Consider the following 22,851-nt stretch of genomic DNA (forward strand, 5'->3'; position numbering starts at 1 on the left):
GTAAGGGGCGTGGATCGAAGGGGAAGAGGGAGATGAGGCTGAGAGAGATGGTCGGAGGTTTAGGTTTAGGTTTAGGCTGAGAGAAGGGGCGCGATATTGGTTTAGGTTTGGAGGGAATTTTGTGAAGTGTAGCTGGTGGAAAAATTAAATTATTATTTTTGGTTCATTAACACCGGGTTTTAAAAACCGCTGTTAAAACCGGTGTCTATTAACAAAAAAAAAGGCGCTCATAGACATCGATTAAAAAACCGATGTCTATGAGCGAAAATCTGTGCTCATAGACACCGGTTTTTGAAAAAATCGGTGTAAAATACTCAAAGACATCGGTTTTTGCTTAAAACCGTTATTGTTCCACCGATGTCTATGAGGGTTTTTCTTGTAGTGGTGGTTAGACATGCTTTTGGAACCCAAGCTTGATTAGTTGATTTGTATTGAGTTATTAATGACTTAAAAGTTTTATTTGAGTTCGACTTGTATCCGAGTCCGGTTTTATTATAACATGCTTTTTGATTGTTCAGGATTAAGTCAAGATTTTTTGATCTTGTTGTAAATTTTTCTAGCATTTCTTTTAAATTGTTAATATCATTTTTTAATGATAAATTCTCCTCCTCAAGTGGTAGATCTTGAGTTGGATTTGAATTTTTGATTTGTTCCTTGAGGTTTTGATTTTCCTCAAGAAGTGATTTGTTTTCATTTTCTATTTTAATTAATTTACTATTTAAACAGGAAATGATTCTAAAAAATTTTTTGTTTAAATTAAAATATACCTCATTCGGGTATTCGGAAACGAGTATGGACTCGTGGCTTGTTTCAGGTTCAGACCCGTCTTCATCTTCCGACTCGTCTTCTGTTTCAGCTTCGCGGGCCACTCGATGTTTCTGCTCTTCTTCCTCCGATTCGTCCGAGGAGTCGTCCCACGTTGCTTTGAGAGCCTTCTTTTTGGTTGGCTTCGGTTTGTCGAACTTCAGTTTTGGGCATTCGTTCTTGTAGTGTCCCTTTTTATTGCAGCCGAAGCAAGTCACGTTCTTTTGTTCTGAGGGAGAACTGATCTTTTAAAGGTCCTTTTTGCTAAAGCTCCTTTTTCTCCTGGTGAACATTTTTCTTACCAAGTTCACCAGGTGTTCTTTGTCTTCGGAGTCTTGGTCGGAATCTTCTTCATATTCAGGCTTGCTCTTCTTTTCTTTGGAGGAACCTACAAATAAAGCTATACCTTTCTCGGCTCCAGCATTAGTTTGTTCCTGTAATTCTAATTCACAGAAAAGCTCGTCTAATTTTAACTTAGAAAGATTTTTAGAAATTTTGTAGGCATCTACGATTGATGCCCACAAACTATTACGTGGAAAAGCATTTAATGCGTACCTTATTAACCCCGGGGAAAGCTAATGTGGTTGCCGATGCGCTTAGCAGGAAGTCCGGGGGACTTTAGCTTGCCACCAAGTTGTGGTCACAGACTTGATGTAAGGTTTCTCCGGTTTGGGCCTTGAGGGGTAAGGACAGACAGAGCAGGGTACTCTGGTTACCATGGTTGCTCAGTCGTTGATCAGTACGAGGATACGAGAGTCCTAGGCTGTTGATCAGTAGTTGCAGTTTATTTGTAGCCGATAGCTTCCGGGCAGCAGACCAAGTTCACACGAGACGAGGAGGGTATTATATACTTCCGAGACAGATTATGCGTACCTCAGTCTCATCCGGTCTTACAGGAGCTACTTCAGGAAGCTCATCGCTCTCGATTTGCTGTCCACCTAGGCGGTACCCGTATGTACCAAGATTTGAGGTGTTTCTATTGGTGGAACGACATGAAGGACGACATGAAGGAAGACATTACAGATTTTGTAGCTAGATGTCTTGTCTGTCAGCAAGTGAAGGCCAAGCATCAGAGATCTGCCGTCTTACTTCATCGGATTCCTATTCCTGAGTGGAAATGGAAACACATTACTACGGACTTTGTGGTGGGTTTGCCGAGGACACGACGTGGTCATGACGCGATTTGGGTAATCGTTGATCAATTAACCAAATCCGCGTACTTCTTAGCGATCCGGAGGATTGATTCTCTGGATCGATTGGCAGATTTGTATTGTCAGGAGATTATCAGACTACATGGTGTTCCGTTGAGTATCATTTTGGATAGAGATCCACGGTTCACGTCTCGTTTCTGGCAGAGTCTGCAGCAGGCCTTGGGCACACAGCTCCGTTTCAGTACAGCCTTCCATCCACAGACAGATGGACAGTCAGAGTGGACCATTCAGACTTTAGAGGACCTGCTAAGGTCATGTGTTATGGATTTCGGAGGCAGTTGGGAGGACCATCTGTCGTTGGTAGAATTTGCCTACAACAACAGCTTTCATTCGGCTATCCAGATGGCAGCGTTTGAGGCGTTGTATGGTAGACCATGTCGGACACCCGTCCTCTGGGATGAGGTTGGAGAGGCCCAGTTGTTGGGACCTCATAGAGTTCAGCAGGATGCAGAGTTGGTCCATATTATCAGACGGAGGATGTCAGAGGCGCAGGATCGCCAGAAGAGTTATGTTGATCGGAGACGCAGACCACTAGAGTTCTCTGTTGGCGACCATGTATTTCTGCGAGTTTCACCCACGAAAGGGGTGAAGAGATTTGGCCTCAGAGGTAAGCTGGCTCCGCGGTACATTGGCCCTTTCGAGATCTTGGAGAGGATCGGAGCAGTAGCTTACCGACTGGCATTACCACCGTCCCTGGCAGGCGTACACGATGTATTCCACGTATCTATGCTGAGGAGATACGTGCCCGACCCGACGCATGTGTTGGCAGATATTCCAGTTCCAGTTCAGCCTGACATTACATATAAGGAGATTCCGATACGAATTTTGGACCGGAAAGAGCGTCAGTTGCGGAACAAGACTATCCGGCTGGTTAAAGTCGGATGGTAGCATCATTCGGATGAGGAGGCTACTTGGGAGCTCGAGGATACTATCCGAGCTAGATATTCCCATCTTTTCACTTGAGGTATGTAATCTAATTTACCATTCATCATTTATACTTTATATCTGTTGTTAGTACTTGCTGATGATAGATAACGAAATTTGGGGACCAAATTATTATTAGTGGGAGAGAATGTAAAATACCGAAAATAGGCGAATATTAATAAGGAAATTTTCCAGAATTTTTGGAAATTTTTCGGGAATTTTTTGGAGCTCGTATGGACAAGTTAACGGGGATAAAACGGGACCCGGGAAAGTCTGTTTAGGCTACCCATTTAAGTGAGGAAAAGCTTTATTTATTTATTTCTTTTCTCTTTTTCTTATTTATTTTCTTTTCCTCCCCATTACTGTGCATGCCTGATTCTTTTCTCCGCGCACCCTCTTCCCTTCTTCTCTCACGTCGAAGCCCTAACCTCCCTTCCTAACCGGCGCCGCAACATCACCTTCTCTCTCTGTACAAGGTGATCGACCACGGCGAGTCCACGCATCCTCTGATTTTCCCTAGGTGCCACCGACGCCGACGCCGACGCCCTCTCCGACCTCCACTATGCTGCCAGCGAGCTCCTCCTCAGCCCTAGCACCGGCCGCCAACACTGTGCCTTGCCGACGTCGTCACCACTCGCCGGGGAGATCCCAGTCGCCGACCCTCCCCTGTGCCCTAGCACCATAGTCGTGCCACTGCCATGCCTCTCCATCTTCGTGAGTTGCTGCCGCACCATCAGAAGATCTTGGCGTAGATCACCAGCGTCGAGTTAGGGTTCAGAGCAATCTTCCCTTATGCACGAAGGAGCCAAGCCCTAGTCTCACCTTCCGTGCCTTATACTCATCATCGGGCCGATTTTGTTTTCTCGTCTACCCGTTGCCGACAGAGGGAACGAGGGGCTCCATTTCAGTGTCGACAACAGGTTCGTGGCAGCAAGGTATTCCGGCTAGCATTGTCGAGCATCTGCATCTCCTGGCCGTGTGTCCACAGGGATGATATTGCACTAGGGTAAGGGCTAGAAATTCATCTCTGATTTAGTTTACTATGAATTAATGCTGTATGGTATGGGATAACTGATTCAAAGGAGGTAATTGTGGTTGAAATGTGGAATCTAACCTAAGTTTGGGTTAGATCCGATTCATGATGTTAGCAAGAGGGATTAGCTAATCAATTGTTATTTTTTTTAGGAATAGGATTCTTTGTTTAGCTATTTTGTTAAAATAGAACTTAGCTAAACTGTACGATTTATTACAGGACGTTGATTCGAGACGGTGTCTCGAAGAGGGATCTATTCGGATACGATCCTCTTATCGGAGGCGGGTGCTTTTGACTTATGTCATTTGATATACATAGTAGTGAATATAACAAGTTGCATTAATTATGTTCTTATTTATTTCGGTTAATCACTACCCGATAATTGTTACATGATTGATTGATTGTTTGTTTTGCATCTCATGTATTCCTTACCTGTTGATACATGCTTATAGGGGTAGTGATATACCATGCTTCACCATGTTCAGGACCTAGGTTTTATACCTTCTGTGTACCTTTGATTTGATTTGATTCGTTGACCTATGGTGCACTTTTATATACACATGGATTAGGTCAGGATATTTTGTGGTTAGTGCCATGCACCATTTGCATGATTGCATGCTGTGCGATAGTCCGCTCCATTATTGTTGAGCACATCGCCAGTTACATAGATCTGCACACACCACCACTCATGGGTTAGTGGTCGATTCAGGCAGAGTGTGTTGCAGCAGGGACTCTGTTAGGCACCGTTGGTCCGCTCATGGGTAGTGTGACACAACGTGTTATCCGGCAGGGATTCCTCCCCGTCATCGTGTACCGGGAGATGAGAGCATTGCGCTCCCCCATTTATGATTTGGGGTAGGAGGATAGGTGTACTCCGACAGCATCCCGTCCACTCGGTCACTCATCAGGAGTAGTGACGACAGAGTGCACGGTTGTCATAGCCCTACCCACTCGGCCTCACTATTGGGTGTGAGATTATCGACTGGCGTCAGAGGTGACCAGGACGCATCATTAGCATCATATGCATGATGCATTTATTGCTTGTGTTTGTGTTTGCTGCATTTATATGCTGCATATTGTTTGGATACCTATGTTTGACATGCATACAGGATTTCCCTATCACTCGGACTGTTTGACCTTATACTCAGGTCCTGGTTAGTACAGTATTCTCCTGTTTACTTCAGTTTGCATTTACCCTTATTACATCAGGAGACTGTACGCATGATTTGTGCTAGGTGTTATTTCCTTACTTTGTATATCAGTTGTACCTGCTGAGTGTTGGACTCACCCCGCCTCCATTGTTGTTACTTTTCAGGCTAATGCTGTCAGGAGAGAGTTCCAATTGCTAGTCCCCTGCAGACCACAAGCTGTTTTTTTTTATCTTTTGGTTTGTTATTTAGACTGTGTTAGACTTATTCTGTTTGAGGATTTGGATATTGTATGGATTCTTATTATCTATGGATTTTCGTATGGTTTAGATTTGTTCTACTACATGCCTGCCTGGACGGAAGAAGAGGTAACTTTGTCGGATTTGTGTTTTACGAGTGTAGTTGAGTAGGGTGGTTTTCGAGTCAGAGTATTACTGCTTTGTTTGATTATATATAACTGTGTGGATGTTTGTGTGGTTGTGTTATATTTATTGTTATTATTCCAGTCGTATGTGGCTGAGGTATATAGTGTTTGTAGAAAGTTTCAGATTGTCCGCCGTACAGAGGAGATGCTGGCGAAATTTCTTCGGATAGGGACTCCTCTAGGGCGTGACAATTTCAAATTATAGCCTCGGTTATCTATCCAAGGTTATCAATAAAACCTTTGTTTGATTTAGGTAATCAACGATTCCCAAGTCATAATGCATGTCTGACACGTCAGTAATTTGGGCATCCAAATCGGAATCGGAAAATCTCAGAAAAGCGAGATTTTTCTTGATTCTGGGGTTAATGATTTTTTTAGACAAAATTAGCCTCTAATTTTTACCCATTGTGACAAAAATAACCCTACAAGTTTACCAAATATCAATTTACCACCGACGCTAGAAAACCCAAGCGAAAACCACCCACCCCGTGTTCACGTGTTCCCGACTCACAGAAACCCTAGCGCGGAGATCCTCCTTGCAGCGATCCTCCATGCGGCGAACCTCCTTGCGGCGATCCTCCTTGCGGTGATCTAGCAGCGTTCTTCCTTGTCGCGAAGGCTACCCCACTTGCGAACTCTTTCCCCCCTTCGCGAAGAGCTAGCGGCTTCCCTCTCGGAAGACGTCCCAGTCGCGAACATTCCCCACTCCTCTTCTTGAAAAAGGTATGATCTTCAACCTGCGTTTGCATGGAGAGACATCTTAAAGTAGGTTTGCTAGCTTCATGGTACTTCATCCAAGGAAAAATGGAAAACTCAGATCATTGTGCTTCCTTAGTTGATCAACAATAGGTGAACAAAGATCATTCACAATTAAAATATAATTGTAAAATTAGCTACATGAAATTAACATGATTTCACTAAACCAAATTTTCTAGATTGACATATGAAGCATATTTTAATTTGACATATTGTCTTCGTTAATGCAAGTTTTCTTTTGTACAGATTTGACGGGTTGGGTAACGTATAATGTTAAATGATAAATTGTTATGAGTTGTCAAAAGTTGCCATTATTATTGAGATTAAATGGTCAAAACATTTGTATTTGTCGAAGTAGGATTGTTCGATCAACAAAGTCAAAATGGTATGAAAATAAATAAAAAGAGCAAATATTGATCATTTTAGATTAAATTTCAAATGACGCTCATTCATGATAAGTTTGCATTATGTTTTATTATATTTAAAACTATTATTCATCATCTTATCTGTCCGTTTCAACAATTTTGTATGATATTAGTTTTGAAAGCCAAAAACTATAATAGAGGTTTATGTTTTGTATTATTAGTTTTGTTGGAACTTTAACTCTTTTGTTCTACCTCATATTTTTGATTTTTCTATCGTGCTAGTTTAATGTTTGGTTTAACTTGCAAAAATGATTAATGTCCTATTGTAAGTCCAACTTGCAAATAAAATTCTTGTTCGAAACAAAATTTGTAGGTTTCTATTCAGTATTATTAGTTTTTCAGTTTTATTAGAAGTTGGGATTTTCCACCTTCTAATATTATATGTTAATAACATCAGTTTTGGCAGTGGTGTACGACCGATGTAATATTAGTTAATGACACCGGTTTTGCAACGGTGGAAAACCGATGTAATATCTGTATTTTTTAACAACACAAATTTGATTTCCGAAACAGTGAAAAACCGACAGTAACCAAAAAAATACACAAATATTCACAAATTACACAAATATTCTTCATTCAATAGTATTCATAAAATACACAAATATTCACAAATTACATAAATATTCTTCTTACAACAGTATCTATAAAATACACAAACATTCTTTTTACATCAAAAGCTAATAGATATCAGAATCAAGGTAGAATATCGTGAGTCAAAAATCAAGCTGAGGCTACATTAAATTATGAGAATCAGAATCTGTTCAACTTGCTATACTGCTCCATTCTTCTTGCGCCTTTTATTTCCCTAATCTCATCGCTTTTCACCTTCAAATGCCTAGTTTTCTGAGTTAAAACATCCACTGTTCTAATCTGTCAAACAAAGTATCATTTGGTCTACTTAACTACAGCAAAGAACAAAAACAGAAGAATTATACATGCTGCAGAAGTCCTAGAATATCACCATAAAAAAGAAATTGACATGAGATAATATACGCAATTTACATTCCATGTAAATGCATGCATCATCCAAAGTTTTCAAAATCAAATACCTTTCATACTCAAATGTAATCTAGCATGTATTCAGCCCACTCGAACCGTACTTCATCAATTTCAACTCTGGAGTACTTGAGATTTGTAAACTGTAAAAACACATAAATAATATATTAGTAAACCAAGACCAAAAATCATAGTTGAAAAAGTAGTAAGAGCACCAGGTAACAAGATGACTAATTTGAATGCTTAAATTAGAAGCAAAACTCTGCTTGCACAAAACTCAAATTAGAAGCAAGGAAAAGAGTTGGGTAGAAGGGAAAACGAAACTCTGCTTGCACAAAAACAATCACCTATTCTATTTCGTCCCACCAGCAAAACTCTGCTTGCATCATGTTCCGGAGAACATTGTACATAAGCGTTGAGGCTTGCTCAGGTGAAACAATCCTCTTCCTGCAGAAAGATCCGATAGAAGGACACTTTCTTTTCCGTCCACCTCGTGGCCGTGATTGCCACTGCTCGTCGATTTCTAGGAAGTCACCCTGCAACAAGAAGCTCAAAGCAACTTAGAATTCATGCAAACCGAGATTAAATATTTGTTCAGATTCAAACAAAATTCAAAATTGAATTTTCTACCATTTCATATCACCATGTCAAGTCTAGTAGATAAATCTTAGACTAAACACTTACTTGAATGTAACTGTGCACACCAAATTTTTCATGGTTATACCTGACATGCTTGTAGGGAAATTTCTTCCCACATTCAGAAAATCTACATGCAAATGGACGAAGATTTTGATGGACTGCTTTTATGTGCTGTCTGAGATTTGATACCTGCAAGGCGCAAAAACTATACTTTATAGTTACTAAATAGAAGATTGATTGCTTATCCAGAAATAAATTAAGTGATGCATATGAGAAGAAAAAAAGGGTGATCTTCCAATAAATTGTCCTTATCAACAAGTGTGCATTTATGCAATTAATAATGAATGTGGTAAAAGGCCATTTGAACATCTATTTTAACTGCCTACACACTTCAAGCCTCTGTTAAAAAAAGCTCAAATTACCTTTGATCCGTTCATATCTGATAATTGTCTTTGCCTAGGTGTTTTAAGCTTCTATTAAAAAGGCTCAAATTAGACATCTCCATGATCTTTACCTTTGATCCATTCATATTCAATAATTGTCTCCTAGATCAAGAACTGCTTCTAATACAGGAAAATCAACCTCAATAACAGTTTCAGCATGTCTTAGTCTCTTGCAAAGAGGTTAAGCTTCGAACAATGTCCTAACCAAATTCCTGATGGCGCACAAATTGGGATGCAAACATATTATGGTTTTATTTGGTCATGATTTTAACCTCATCCTATTAACTGAAAAAGTGCTACTAGATTGCCTCCAAAGAGCAATTAAGCTTTGACGGCCTGAGAGACAGAAAATCGATAACTACAAAAAATTCAGGTCTTACATTTGAAAAGGTGCGTTCACAACCTTCAAAGTTACATTTTGTCCTCTCAGTCACCTCACTTGCTTCATGCATGTGTTCATGTCGTTTAATATTCTTCTTCAGCTGTTTTGTTCCACAAATCACACAATCAACATAAAGGTGAGAAGTTTTGATATGTGCTTTAAGGCATTCTGCATTTGTGAATGTCTTCATACATCCAGGTTCATTGCTAATGACTTCCACATATTCCAATATATAAACAAAATGCTAACATTGAATATATATTCCTTAATTAGCACATAAAACTTTGAACATGCTTTAAATATCTGAGACACAAGTTTCAATATGAAGATGAATTTGACATGCAATCGAGTACCTAATCAGAAATGTAGTAACGGTTTCCAGACAAAACAAGATGAAAATCATACTTCCGTAACATTGGTGGGATGGAAAGCAAATAGCAGTAGAAGCAGCTTGCTGCAACGACGAACACCAGAGCAATTTCAGATAGTTATCTAGCCGAGGTGAAAAACCAAACTTATTATTATCTTTGAATTTAGCGCCATCATATCCTTTCTTGACCTATCTCCTTTGTTGGTAAAATTTGGTTAAACTCCAAGTTGTTCTAAGAGGATTGGAGAGAACTGAACAACACCTGAAATTTCTCCCAATTGATGTTCTCCCAGTTAATTAACTCGGCATTCGGTGAAAGAGTGAAAAAGAGACCAATTCCCAGCACAAGCACCAAAACACTACCCTTCATGTAGCCAAAATTACGTGCTAACTTCATCAAAATTGTCTTGCAATACTTGTCAGCTTCTTTGATGGATGCTACTTGGCTGGGGTCTGTGTTTCTTGATAGGGCATCTTCATTCTTTGATAGAGAAAATAAGAAGAAAAAGATTCTGATCAGCAACTAAATTTTGAAAAACACTATGCAACTAAACCTGACCACATCTAGATACAAGTGCAACAAATAAGTAAATTTATCATATCATGCACAGGATAGATGCCAAGGATGGAAATCCAAAAACCGTGAGCTTCGAATGACTGAACTTGGACAAGAAAATTAGAAATATTTGATAGTAGCTATACTTACTTTATCCCTCAAATGCTTAAGTGTTACTTTGAGAGTGTTGGGGGAAATTTTGGCTGAGTAATTTCGCCACTCAGTGGAGAGTTTCCGAAGAACAATAATTGTCGCACCAACATTCTCTACATAGAGTTTTTCCTTCATGATACAACAGTTAAAGCAGTTAGAAAGGTTTACAAAATAATAAAATCTATAAATAGCACGTTTGAAGAACAACTCACCCAATGTTTATAGCACTCAGCATTCTGAGTCAAACACCAGATGAACAAATCCGTCGCTTCCTTTGTTAGCTCGGAATTATCTGTATATAAGTTCCATGTTAAGTACAGTCATACTATGAAAACATCAGCCTAGGACACATAATAATGCAACATCTCAATTATACTTTCTTGAATCGCTTGGATGGCAAAAGGCAAAAGCTGTTGTGATGCTTGCTTTGTGGTTTTGGTACCAGAACCAGTAAGAGCCAACTCTTTTAGAGTAGGATAAAACGTCTCAAATCTTTCAGTTGCCTGCAAAAAGATATATTAGGAACTCATCGTAAAATTTTATGCAATATGGAGATCTTCCATGGAAATAGGCAAACCTTGACTCGAGCTATAGAAGCAGGAAAAGTCACCCGCATGAGTAGATCAAGTACAGCAGGTGGTACTATGCGTTCCCCCTTCCGAACAGTGCCATTTAACAGAATAGTTCGAGCTTTCGGTCTAGAGAGAATCCTGAAATAAAGCCAGAAAGTAGCTTTTGACTAAAGCAATAAATAGAAACAAAAGGATAAGAGTATCAGCATTGCCTCATGACAAACCTTTCGACCAATTGCAGCACCAAGTCCCTAGACTATGGGTTCACATTTGATTTTCCACAAACTACAGGAAATAGGAAATGCGACCAGATGTACATGCTGGCAATCAGATCGGCCGCCCATGTCGCCGCTCCACCGCCAGCCTTGAACGTGCATCGCCTCGTACCCCTCCCCCTCAAACCGCTGCTCCCGCTCCAGGTGGCGGCAAAGGGGGAGCCGTCGGAAGGGCGCCGACGAAGGCGAGGTCGTGATTGCCAGAGAGGTAGATCTGGCGCAGTAGGGGAGATAGCGGGAGGGGAGGGATAGGAGGAAGTAAGTCGATGCCCCTTCTGTGTACAAGCTCCTGGATCTCGGTGTTGTTCTCTCTTCCTTCAGATTCCCTCACGTTGCCGACCAACCGTGCCATGGTGGTTGTGGCGTCCTCTCGTTGTTCGGATCTCGTCGACCCCTACTTTAGCCGGGAAGAGCGAAGAGAGGAAGGAGGAGGAGGAAGAGAGGATCGGACGAGGAGGCAAAACGGAACGTCGATCCAGGAAGGGGCGTCGATCGAAGGGGAAGAAGGAAGGGGCGTCGATAGAAGGGGAAGAGGTAGATGAGGCTCGGAGCTTTAGGTTTAGGTTTAGGCTGAGAGAAGGGTGCGATATTGGTTTAGGTTTGGAGGGAACTTTGTGAAGTGTTGTAAATTTTGGCTGGAAGAAAAATTAAATTATATTTTTTTTGGTTCATTAACACCGGGTTTTAAAAACCGCTGTTAAAATCGGTGTCTATTAACAAAAAAATGCGATCATAGACATCGGCTAAAAACCGATGTCTATGAGCGAAAATCTGTGCTCATAGACACCGGTTTTTAGAAAAATCGGTGTAAAATACTTAAAGACATCGGTTTTTGCTTAAAACTGTTGTTGTTCCACCGATGTCTATGAGGGTTTTTCTTGTAGTGTATAATGAATAATGATCAAGGCTAATTCCTTATAACTGTTATATCTCATGCAGGTACTGGATATTCTAAAACTAAGCTTGTTTCACTCAGAAATTCAAATGAAATTATCAAATTAACACTGTGAGTTTTGAAGTTTTTTCAGTATTCTCATCTGATTTAGGAATTAGGACATCACTTCTAAATTAATAAGCATGGTTAGAGATTGTTTCTATATGTGGGTAATATAAATCTATAGATTATGTTTAATTGTTTATTCCTAATTAGATGAATATATGTAGAATTTAGAATTAATGATGTATGACTATTTAGTATTTACAGAATTATAAAAATGTTTAGTTGAAGTTTCCATCTTCTTAAAATTGTATTAGTTATTTCTAGTTTTGTATGAGATTATGTAATTATTAATAATATAATTGGTTTGTGGTTATTTTTGCAGATTGAAAATGGAAAATCATAACCTGTTATGAAAAAGGGGAAAACTTTATATCTTTTTTTTCAAAAAAAAAAAGGACCAATTTGAAAGTCCCTCAATTCCTAATGATGCACCCCCTTCGGTAGCACATCTTCTGAATTCATAGAGTCTTCACCTTCTAATTCTGTCACAGAACTATCTATTTCTATTGAACGTGATATGGGAAAGAGGAAACAAATATGTGAATATCCAATAAATGAATGAGATCAAGTTCGACGAGCTTACCTAAATGTTGGACCATATCAACCGAAACTTTTGACATATCAACGAACACAATTTGGTAAGCTGACACGTATATTCCAAGAACATTGGTATAATAAGTTTTGATGGTTGGAATGCTCTTCTTCAACTGATAAGGCATAATGCTTTTATTGCTTTCTTTTTCTTACCGATCATACTCAACCAAATCTTTCATCATTGGCCATCGATGGATTTAACAGTTGGAAGAGGGTATGTAATGAAGATAAATGTGCATTTCTTACTCATATTGGTACCACATCTTCATCACATCATAATACATCTTAGATAAAGGTCGAAGTTTTAATGAAACCATCTCAGCATATTGACTAAGTAAAGCTTGTTGTATCAAGTGAGGAAGTTCAAAACAATCATCTGCGTCTTAAAACCACAATTACAAGTGTTCGGTTGCTTGCACTTAAAGGTTGTTCTTTCAGGGGGCATAACGAATCATCTAAGTAATTGAATCGAGGGAATTTTCTTGAAATGTTGGATGCTTTTGGACGTCTTAATAAAGAAGTTGGGGATGTATTGAGTAGTATTGTAAGAAATAATATATGTTGGTACCCCAAGGTAATTTTGATGAGATTTAATAAGTTAGGTTAGGTTCTGTTGTGTTTAACCATATATCTAAGTGTGCAGGAACTTATAAGTACTGGAAATCGATCAAAAGACCCAGCTAGCGAGAAGGACGACATGGGAGAAAGCCGACGGGCTCGGTGTGTTTGAGCGACGAGGTGCTGCGGAATAGTACATCGGCAGACAAGAAGGAAGCGTGTAGTGTTTCGATGGGACGAGAAGCCAGAGTGAAAGATTGCTAAGGTCACCTTGATAATTGTGTCAAGATGAGATCATTTATGTAATGATCAAAGTAAATGAACTCACCATTTGCTTAAGGCTAGAACAAAATTTATATGTTGAATTCTGGATTAGACATTAGGTATGTCTAGATCGAAATTTGTACGATGTTAAATTTAAAAAAAAAACATGCGCTCTTTTTAGTAAAGAGAATAACATCGTAACATGTGATTCATACCACATATGCTATAGCGACAAGAAGGGTAGTAAGAGAATGGATCCCTGCTTCTCTACTATGTGAGACCCTTGAGATTAAGTTAATCTTAATCTTATCCTAAGTGACTATTTAACTGTCTACTTGAAGTTCTGTTCTTCTGCTACTTAAGTATGTTTCCTATTGGCTATGGGTGATTCGGTCTATGGAGCATAACTAGGAAAGTGACTGATTATAATGAATAGATTCTACCTAAAAAGGAAGATTAAGATTAATTTACATATGTGGCATTTATTCACTAGTATCGGTTACATTTTTAGTTCAGTACATAAAATGTGATTGTGAATAATTGTATTTATAAGAGATGTTGAACATACTTTTTACATAATAGTCATTATGAAGAATTAGAGATGTTCATATTGATGTAAATAATTTAATCTGGGGTAAAAGCAAGTTTTGATGTCTCTGATTAGTTCTATAGAGCAAACGAATGCTCAGTGTGCTTGCTATCGCACGAACCATTTTTCCTAATATATGGAATAGATGTTCTTATTTGGTCTTTGTGACTAATTAATTGATGCTCTCGTCTTTGTGACCTGATCATCATAAAGTCTATATGACTTATTTGGTCTTTGTGACCAATTAATATTTTGCTTTTGCCTTGTGACATGATCATCTTATAGTCTATGTGGCTTACATGGTCTTTGTGACCATATAACCTTTATGAATTGACTTGGACGAGTGGAAGATATTGGACATTGAGGAGATGAAGGGGCGTCACTTCCCTTTCGTCTCCCTCATTGCTGCAAACGTCAAAGAGATGAAGGGGCATCCCTTCCCCTTTGTTTTCCTCACTCAGCTTATATAATGATGCGTCCACGAACAATCGAAAGGGGAAGAGGGTGATCAGTGTGTGCACAATGGAGGTGACGACGACAAAGGAGAACATTCGGACGAAAGGGATTTGGCTCATGAAACTCGAAAGGCTTTCCAGTTTCATTCGTGATCGCTCTTCCAACGTAAAGTAGTGACCAAGTTCGTCTCGGGAGATCACTGTGAGTTATTACATGTTTTAATCTTGTGATTCATGCATATTATGGCAACACTATCACGAATATCTAACGAACGAAGAATTATATGGCAGAGAGAAAGAAGACAAATTGAAGGAATCAAGGTAGAAGAATCTCTTCTCTATGAAATCTCTCCTTACATAAGAACAACTCTTCTTGAAATCTTTTTCTCAAGAATGCTCAATATCTCAACCACTTGCTTGAGAATGCACTCTTGCTCAAGCTCAACCTTTCTTATATGGGGAGCTTTTTCTCAAGTAACAAGTAAACTTTCTTGAATAACAAGAAACCCATGTGGCTTGATGCAAGCATTTTTTAACAACAAAAAACACATGTGGCTTGAACAACAAACAAGGAAGAAGGAAACCTTCTTGAGCAACTAGTCAAGATTTGAGTAACAAGTTTTAGCGATTTCTTAAGCAACAATTTTTCGTAATTTCTTGAGCAACAAGTCTTAATCAACGACTTGAGAAACAAGTCTTCTTGATTTCTTGAGCACCAAATCTTCATCAAAGACTTGAGCATTAAAGAGATGTGTAAAAAAATACTAGCTAGTCCTCGTGCAACTGATCAGTCCACTACGATCAGTAGTATTCACACATCAATGAGTTAGTGTAATCCAGACCTTGGATTTCCACATCAACAACTATGTCCTAGTTTAAATGTCACTCAACTCGGACTAATGTCTCATTCACATCAGACTCTATTATTTCCATCCACTACTTTATGTTAAAATAAAAAGAATTCACATATTTTTATAATAGTATGATATGGTCCACTTTGGGCCTAAACTCTCATGGATTTATTTTTAGGTTCTATCTAAAAGATCTCATACTAATGGAGATATCTTTCATCTTATAAACTCGTGATCTTTTCCATATATTTCAATGTGGTACTTTGATTATATTTCCAATAATCCTCTCCTCAAACAAAATATCATCATTATTATCATGGTCCGGGGTCTTCCCTCAAGCATCCAATCACTATTGTATGTGATCAACCAAGTTAGGTTAGGTTCTTTTTGTTATCAATCCCTGTGTCTAAGTATGCAGGAGCTTAGGAGCGCAAGAAGTCGAGTGGAAGACACAGTTAGCGAGAAGGACGACACGGGGAGGGAGCCAACGAGCTCGTGCATCCGAAGGACGAAAGAGCTTCAGAAGAGTACATCGGTGGACGAAAAGAAGATGCACGACATTCGAGGGACAAGAAGCTGCGACGGAAGCTTGCTCGAGAAGAAGGTCAAAAATTGGATTTGGGTGAGCCCTATTTTGGTTGGCCGCAATCACTCAAGAAATCGGAACTTTGGAAGCTAAAGAGAAGATGAAGAAATGTTGGAAAAGCAACTGGAGGCACCCTCAACAATCGTTGGAGGCGCCTCTGCCCTCATCAGCTTGAGGGCGCCCTCAACTGGCTCAATTTGGCCTTTGGCAAGCGGATAAACTCTTATCCGCTTATCGCCTTGGAGGCACCCTCAACCCCTTTGGAGGCACCCTCAAGACTCGAGATAAGATTTCCAAGAGCTATATAAAGACCCCTAGAGCTAGGAATTAATCAATCAATTCTTGAACTAATTTCCTAGCAACTCTTGAGCTCTTTAAGTGTTGGAAAAGCAGCTGGAGGCACCATCAACAGTCGTTGGAGGCTCCTCTGCCCTCATCAGCTTGAGGGCACCCTCAATGTTGTTGAGGGCGCCCTCAACTGGGCCAATTTGGCCGTTGGCAAGCGAATAAAGTCTTATCCGCTTAACCCCTTGGAAGCGCCCTTAACCCCTTTGGAGGCACCCTCAAGACTCGAGATAAGATTTCCAAGAGCTATATAAAGACCCTTGGAGCTAGGAATTAATCAATCAACTCTTGAACTAATTTCCTAGCAACTCTTGAGCTCTTTATGTGTGTAAATGGTTTCTCCGCCTTCAGAGAAGGAGATTCTTAGTGTTCTGTTCAATCGCCTTGGATTAACAATCATCTAGGTTGTAACCAAGTCAAATTGCTGAGTCTTTTCTCTTACTTTGTATTTCTGTTTTATTTTATTATTGTTGCTATTTTAGAGTTGAAAGCTTGAGGAGGGTATTTTTTTATTTTTAAGGCAATTCGCCCCTCCCCTCTTGCCGGCCCCGCTGCACCAACAAGTGGTATCAGAGTCAGACCGCCTCAGAAAGACTGACCGCCGACTAAAGCATAAAGATCAAGACCATGGCCGGTGCAAATATTCATCCCCCGAAATTCGACGGAGACTTCGCTACATGAAAACGCCGAATGGAGGTATTTTTTAAAACATATTTTGATATTCTTTTAACAATGAAATATAGTTTTACAGTTCCAAAAGACAAAGAAGAATATCAGTGGACAAAGAAGGAGCAAGTCGTTTTCATGGCCAACGGAAAGGCGAAGTTCCATCTGCTTAGCGTTTTGCCGCCCCAGTAGGTAAGTTGGATCAGAAGCTATAACTCCGCTAAAGACCTTTGGGGAAAATTCCTGGAGCTCCAAGAAGGCACTTTAGAAGCGAAGTTAGCAAGGCAGGGCATCCTCCGAACTCAGCTGACAAATCTCCGGATGAACAACAGCGAAAAGGTAGCACAACTCTAAGCAAGAATAAAGGAGCTGATAACTCAATTGAACAACCTCGGAGAATCGGTAACAAACCGAGACTCGATCCGGTATGAGCTCAATGCCTTTCCAAGAACTCCAGAATGAACATCCTTAGTAGATGCATACAACATCTCTAAGGTCTTTGAGGTAAATACGCTAGAAAATTTATTTTCTACCTTCGAACTTCACGAATCTCAAATTACAGAAACTAAACAAATAGAGAAGTTAAATCTCAATGTTGCCCTACAAGCTGAGATGGATGATCCCGACTCTGAAGCGTCAATCGACGAAACTGAGCGGTGTTATTGGTTAGAAAGTTAAATAAGTTTTTTAAGACAAATAAATTTAGATCTTAGTCGAGAAAATACCAACGCAACAAAAGGACCGTCTGTTGCTACAATTGCAATGATGAAGGGCACATCAAGGATTACTGCCAAAAATAAAGAAAAGGGACAAGGAAAAGTCTCAAAGACTGACGTCCTCTAAACACAAGAGTCTGAAGGCTACATGGGATGAATCATCATCCTCCGAATTTGAAGTCGAAGCCTATGCTGGACTTGCTCTAACAGCAATCCATCAAGAAGAAGATGAGACAAGCTCAGAAATGAGCATAGATGACGGGGGAGGATCATCAGAAGAAGAAAGCTGCGATGAAGGGGGAGCATCAGAAATTGAGGCAAGTAAGGTATATGCTCTAACTCCCAAGCAGTCCTTTCAGTTCATTAAAGTGTTTACTAAAGATTTAGTTAAATTAGAAAAGAAAAATGGCGAGTTAAAATTAAACTTAACAAAGACATGTCCTGTAGAAATGTAGGATAATATAAAATTAGAGAATGAAAAATTGAATATTGAAATTGAAAAAATTGAAAACTGATGCATGCTTTAAACTAAACAAATTTCAAAAATCAAAACTTAGAATTTATGGAAAGTTGAATTGGTACATTAGAAAACATCATGGATAACTCAGAAAAATTCTCAGAAATTATGTTCCCCCTAAGTTTTAGATTAATCTAGTATGAAGGAACCTATACTGGGTTCCAAAATCTTTTCTAGATTAAATTTTTGTAAGTTAACGCTTTCAACAAAAAAAATTAAACAACTAATTTCTTTATAAGGCATTGTCTAAGAAAGTGGTTGTTGCTCCAATAACCAAGAAGGTCTAGTGCCTTACCACTGCCTGGAAGTCAAAATATTGAAACAAAATATTTAATTAACTTACTCATAAAGCATGAAAATAAAAATTAGATAATGCTTTAACAAGTTTTTTTAAACATTTTTGGAAATTTCTCAAAAATATTTTGTTTAAATTTCCTAAAGGTTAGAGTTGTTCTTAACTTAGAATTTATTTTGAAAAATTTCTACCCCATTTTTTGCTGTGATCAAAGGGGGAGCGATAGGGAACAAGTTTAGGGGGAGTTTTAAATGAGTTAATATTTAAAAAAAATTACTTAGTGTTGCAAATTCTTTATTGTAATCTTTATGCTTAAAGTGTTAGATTAGTAATTTCTTTAAATTACTACTTGTCTGTTTTTTCCCTAACTTGAACTTGGGTTGATGCACATCAAAAATGGAGAGATTGTTGTTCCCCCGTGGTTGTTTTGATGTGATCAACCAAGTTAGGTTAGGTCATGTTTGTTATTGATCCCTGAGCCTAAGTGTGTAGGAGCTTAGGAGCGCAGGAAGTCAAGTGGAAGACGCAACTAGTGAGAAGGACGACACGTGAAGGGAGCCGACGGGCTCGGTGCGTCCGAAGGACGAAAGAGCTACGAAAGAGAACACCGGTGGAAGAGAAGAATGTGCACGACGTTCGAGGGACGAGAACCCGGGATGGAAGCTTGCTTGAAGAGAAGGCCGAAAATTGTGTTCGGGTGAGCCCTATTTCGGTTCGCCGCAATCACCCAAGCAATCGGAACTTCGAAAGCTAAAGAGAAGATGAAGAAATTCTCGAAAAGCAACTAGAGGCATCCTCAACAGTCTTTGCAGGTGCCTTTGCCCTCAACAGCATTGAGGGCGCCCTCAATAGCATTGAGGGTGCCCTCAATGCGCTTGAGGAAGCCCTCAACTGGGTCAATTTGGTCGTTGGCAAGCGGATAAAGTTTTATCCGCTCATCCCCTTGGAGGCGCCCTCAAGTCTCGAGATAGGATTTCCAGGAGCTATATAAAGGCCCATGGAGCTAGGAATTACTCAATCAACTCTTGTACTAATTTCCTAGCAACTCTTGAGCTCTTTAAGTGTGTAAAAGGCTTCTCCGCCTTTATAGAAGGAGATTCATAGTGTGCTTGCTGTTCTATCGCCTTGGATTAATAACCATCTAGGTTGTAACCAAGTCAAATTGATGAGTCTTTTCTCTTACTTTGTATTTATGTTTTATTTTATTATTTTTGTTATTTTAGAGTTGAAAACTTGAGAAGAGTATTTTTTATTTTTCAAGCAATTCACCCCTCCCCTCTTGTCGGCCTCGCTGTAGCAACACAAGTATTTGGTCAATCGAGGTCACTCCTCTCCTCTAAGACATTTTTGAGAGCAGATATCCTGGACTACTTTTTAATGGTCCAGGGGATGGACCACTCATATTCACGGCCACGATACGGCCGCAATTGGTTGCGATCCCTTCCTAGGTTCACCGTCCCTACCAGGTTATAGTATGGTTCGGAGCTAGCGGTCGAAGGACGCCCGGTGGTCAGCCTCGCTCAGTGCCCAGCAATCTGACCACTTGTCCACCACCAGTGGCCTCCGAGCGGCCTCCAGCCGCTCGCTCCGAACCAAACTATAATCTGGTAGGGACAGTGAACCCAGGAATGGATCGCAACCAATTGCGGCCGAATCGCGGCCACAATTCGATCGCAAATATGAGTGGTCCATCTCCTGGACCCCAAAAAGTTATCCAGGAGATCCTGCCTCGACTTTTTCACCACAAAGGGTTAATTACCTAGGATTTTCATCAAGCATCTTACTACCTTTTGACTTAATTGGACTTTTCATCATTTATAATTCAATCCTTCGAGATTTTCGTCAAGCATCTGATCACCATTGACTTGTTTGGACATTTCTCTTAGAGTTCACTTCTCTTGGAGCCCCACCTCCTTCGTTCAAGGCCACTAGTCCACCCATATGGCTTGATTTGGAATATGACTCTAATACCACTTGTTAAAACAAAGAATTTACATATCTCAATAGTATAATATTATCTACTTTAAGCCTAAGTCTTTATGGATTTATTTTTGGACTCTATCTCAAAAAACATCATATCAATAAAAATATCTTTCATGTTATAAACTTATCATCTTTTTTATATATTTCTAATATAAAATTTTGATTTGATTGTATTCCCAATACTTTATTCCTTTAGCATTTTTTTCAACAATATGCTTAACTATTATAGCACGAAACCTTGTGTCCCCACAGGAATATCTAATTGGCTAGAGGGTGACAGACTTACTATAATGAGATTAGGGATCAATTTCTGACGGACGCATATCATCGGAGAAAAAAAATCCTCCCATCCCCTATCCACTTAGATGGTCAATTATAAATTGATTCTATAATTTATCTCTCATTATGTAATCTGGGATTAAACTATGAGTAATATTTGAGATGAATATAATCATCTATAATATAAATGTGAAAGTAGTTAATTTATAAGTCTTCGAACATTCCTCCATTAATATTTTATGCTTAAAAAAAACCTCAGTAAATTATGTAATAACAAGAAGAATACAACTACCTTTAATTTCTTCCTGTCATTTGTCTCTTGGACCATTTGTTTCCAGAAATCTTGTTGATACAAATTTGTATATGGGTCTATTTCTGTCATTTGCAGAATCCTAATTTCACCCCAAAAAAAATCTAAAATATTATAAATTGATGTAAGGTTGTTGAAATTAGAATGATCTGACATTTAATTAATCAAAAACCTGGGATGAAATTATGATGTTGATTGTTTATGATCTCTTTCACAGAGTTGACTCGACCCATTTGCAAAATAAAATAGTCCACGTACAAATATTACATTAACCAATAGTCAAGGAAATTACAACGACTTTAAGATAGAAACACAAATAATAAACTAATTAATTACAAACCCTACCAACAAACAACATATATAATATATGTTTACTTTTACAAATCCAAATTGCATGCAACTTCTACGTACTGAAACTACTCTTTCTACTGTCTCTCAAATCCCATGCAACTTCTTCAATGTCCTCCTTTAATTTATTACTTGCATTCCCTTTATATCTCCTGTAGTTATGTGAGCGGGGGGGGGGGGGGGGGGGGGGGGGGGGGGGGGGGGGGGGGGGGGGGGGGGGGGGGGGGGGGGGGGGGGGGGGGGGGGGAGGGGGGAGGGGGTTTGATTATAGATTCTTAACTGATTATATGTTAAGAGTCTCCATTCTCTCCAATTGCCACATATGGTTTTGATATGAAAGAGTTTATTGACTTTAATGTCTCGATCTTGACTAATATCAACTGCATAGTCTTTGATTATTTGCTGATATTCAGCTTCTAAATCAAAAGTATTACTCATGATAGATACTTTGATTTAGGTGTTGAATTCGCAACCAATGAATTCACTTTATCAGCGGCTCTGATGGCATTTAATTTGGTCCACGACGATCTTGTTCTGATATCACGGTGATCTATCCCCAAGCTCTGTTCATTATATTTCAACATAATATAGTAGTAGTTAAAGAAAACAAGCTAGTAGAGAAGTACTTAACTGTTCTCTGAATACATACTTAAAAGCTGACTTACTTGTAGGATGAGATTTGATGATCTGTGGATCCTTTTGGGATTGTTGGGGCTACTCCTTTCTCTGGATATTTGCCTTCTTTTATAGCTGAGAGGGCGAGACTCAATTATTGGAGTCTTACGTAAGTGCTTACGTTTTGTTCTCTTCATTAATGAAGTCATCACACAATTCGTTGGCTGACGTCAAAAAGAAAATTGAGGATATCAATTCGTATGTATCGGATCAGATTGGATCGGGTAGAATTTTTTTAACCAAATCCGAATCGGATCTGAACTTAAATTTAACCTGAAACTTTTAAATTCAAATCCGAATCCGACCAACCTAAACCCGACTCGGATAATCCGAAAATTCAATTCAAAACTAATTTATATTTTTTACTATTTTTCTTATAATTCTTTACTTTTATCCCAATACTCCATCATTACCATATTAACATTGATATTAATATACATTAAAACATTTTAATTTTCAAAATAAAATTCGATTTAACCATAAAAATCAAATAAACCCTATATTTGGATCAATCTGGGTAAACCCGAACCCGATTTGACCCAACTCGAAAATTTTCAACCCGAAAATCTTCTAATCCAAATCCGACCAAATCCAAAAATGCCTAATCCGAATTTGATTTTTTTCGAATCGATTCGAATTGGATCGTTGGATCAAATTCATTTTTGACACCCCTAAATAAAACATAATTTCAAAACTGATTTCTAAGACC

General features: G+C 39.1%; 1 long non-coding RNA gene and 1 pseudogene across 1 annotated transcript; both read right to left on the bottom strand.

Moving 5' to 3' along the window:
- Positions 1-8,068: 8,068 nt before the first annotated feature.
- Positions 8,069-11,463, bottom strand: LOC121993979 (annotated as a pseudogene).
- A 9,888-nt stretch (positions 11,464-21,351) lies between these two features.
- On the bottom strand, positions 21,352-22,194 carry LOC121995663. The gene is made up of 2 exons (XR_006115886.1): positions 22,133-22,194; positions 21,352-22,030 (listed from the first exon to the last, which is right to left on the bottom strand). It is a non-coding gene; the product is annotated as an uncharacterized LOC121995663 (long non-coding RNA).
- Between the last annotated feature and the right edge of the window lie 657 nt (positions 22,195-22,851).

The sequence above is a fragment of the Zingiber officinale genome, chromosome 6A, assembly GCF_018446385.1.
Source record: "Zingiber officinale cultivar Zhangliang chromosome 6A, Zo_v1.1, whole genome shotgun sequence".
In the NCBI taxonomy this organism is placed as follows: Eukaryota; Viridiplantae; Streptophyta; class Magnoliopsida; order Zingiberales; family Zingiberaceae; genus Zingiber; species Zingiber officinale.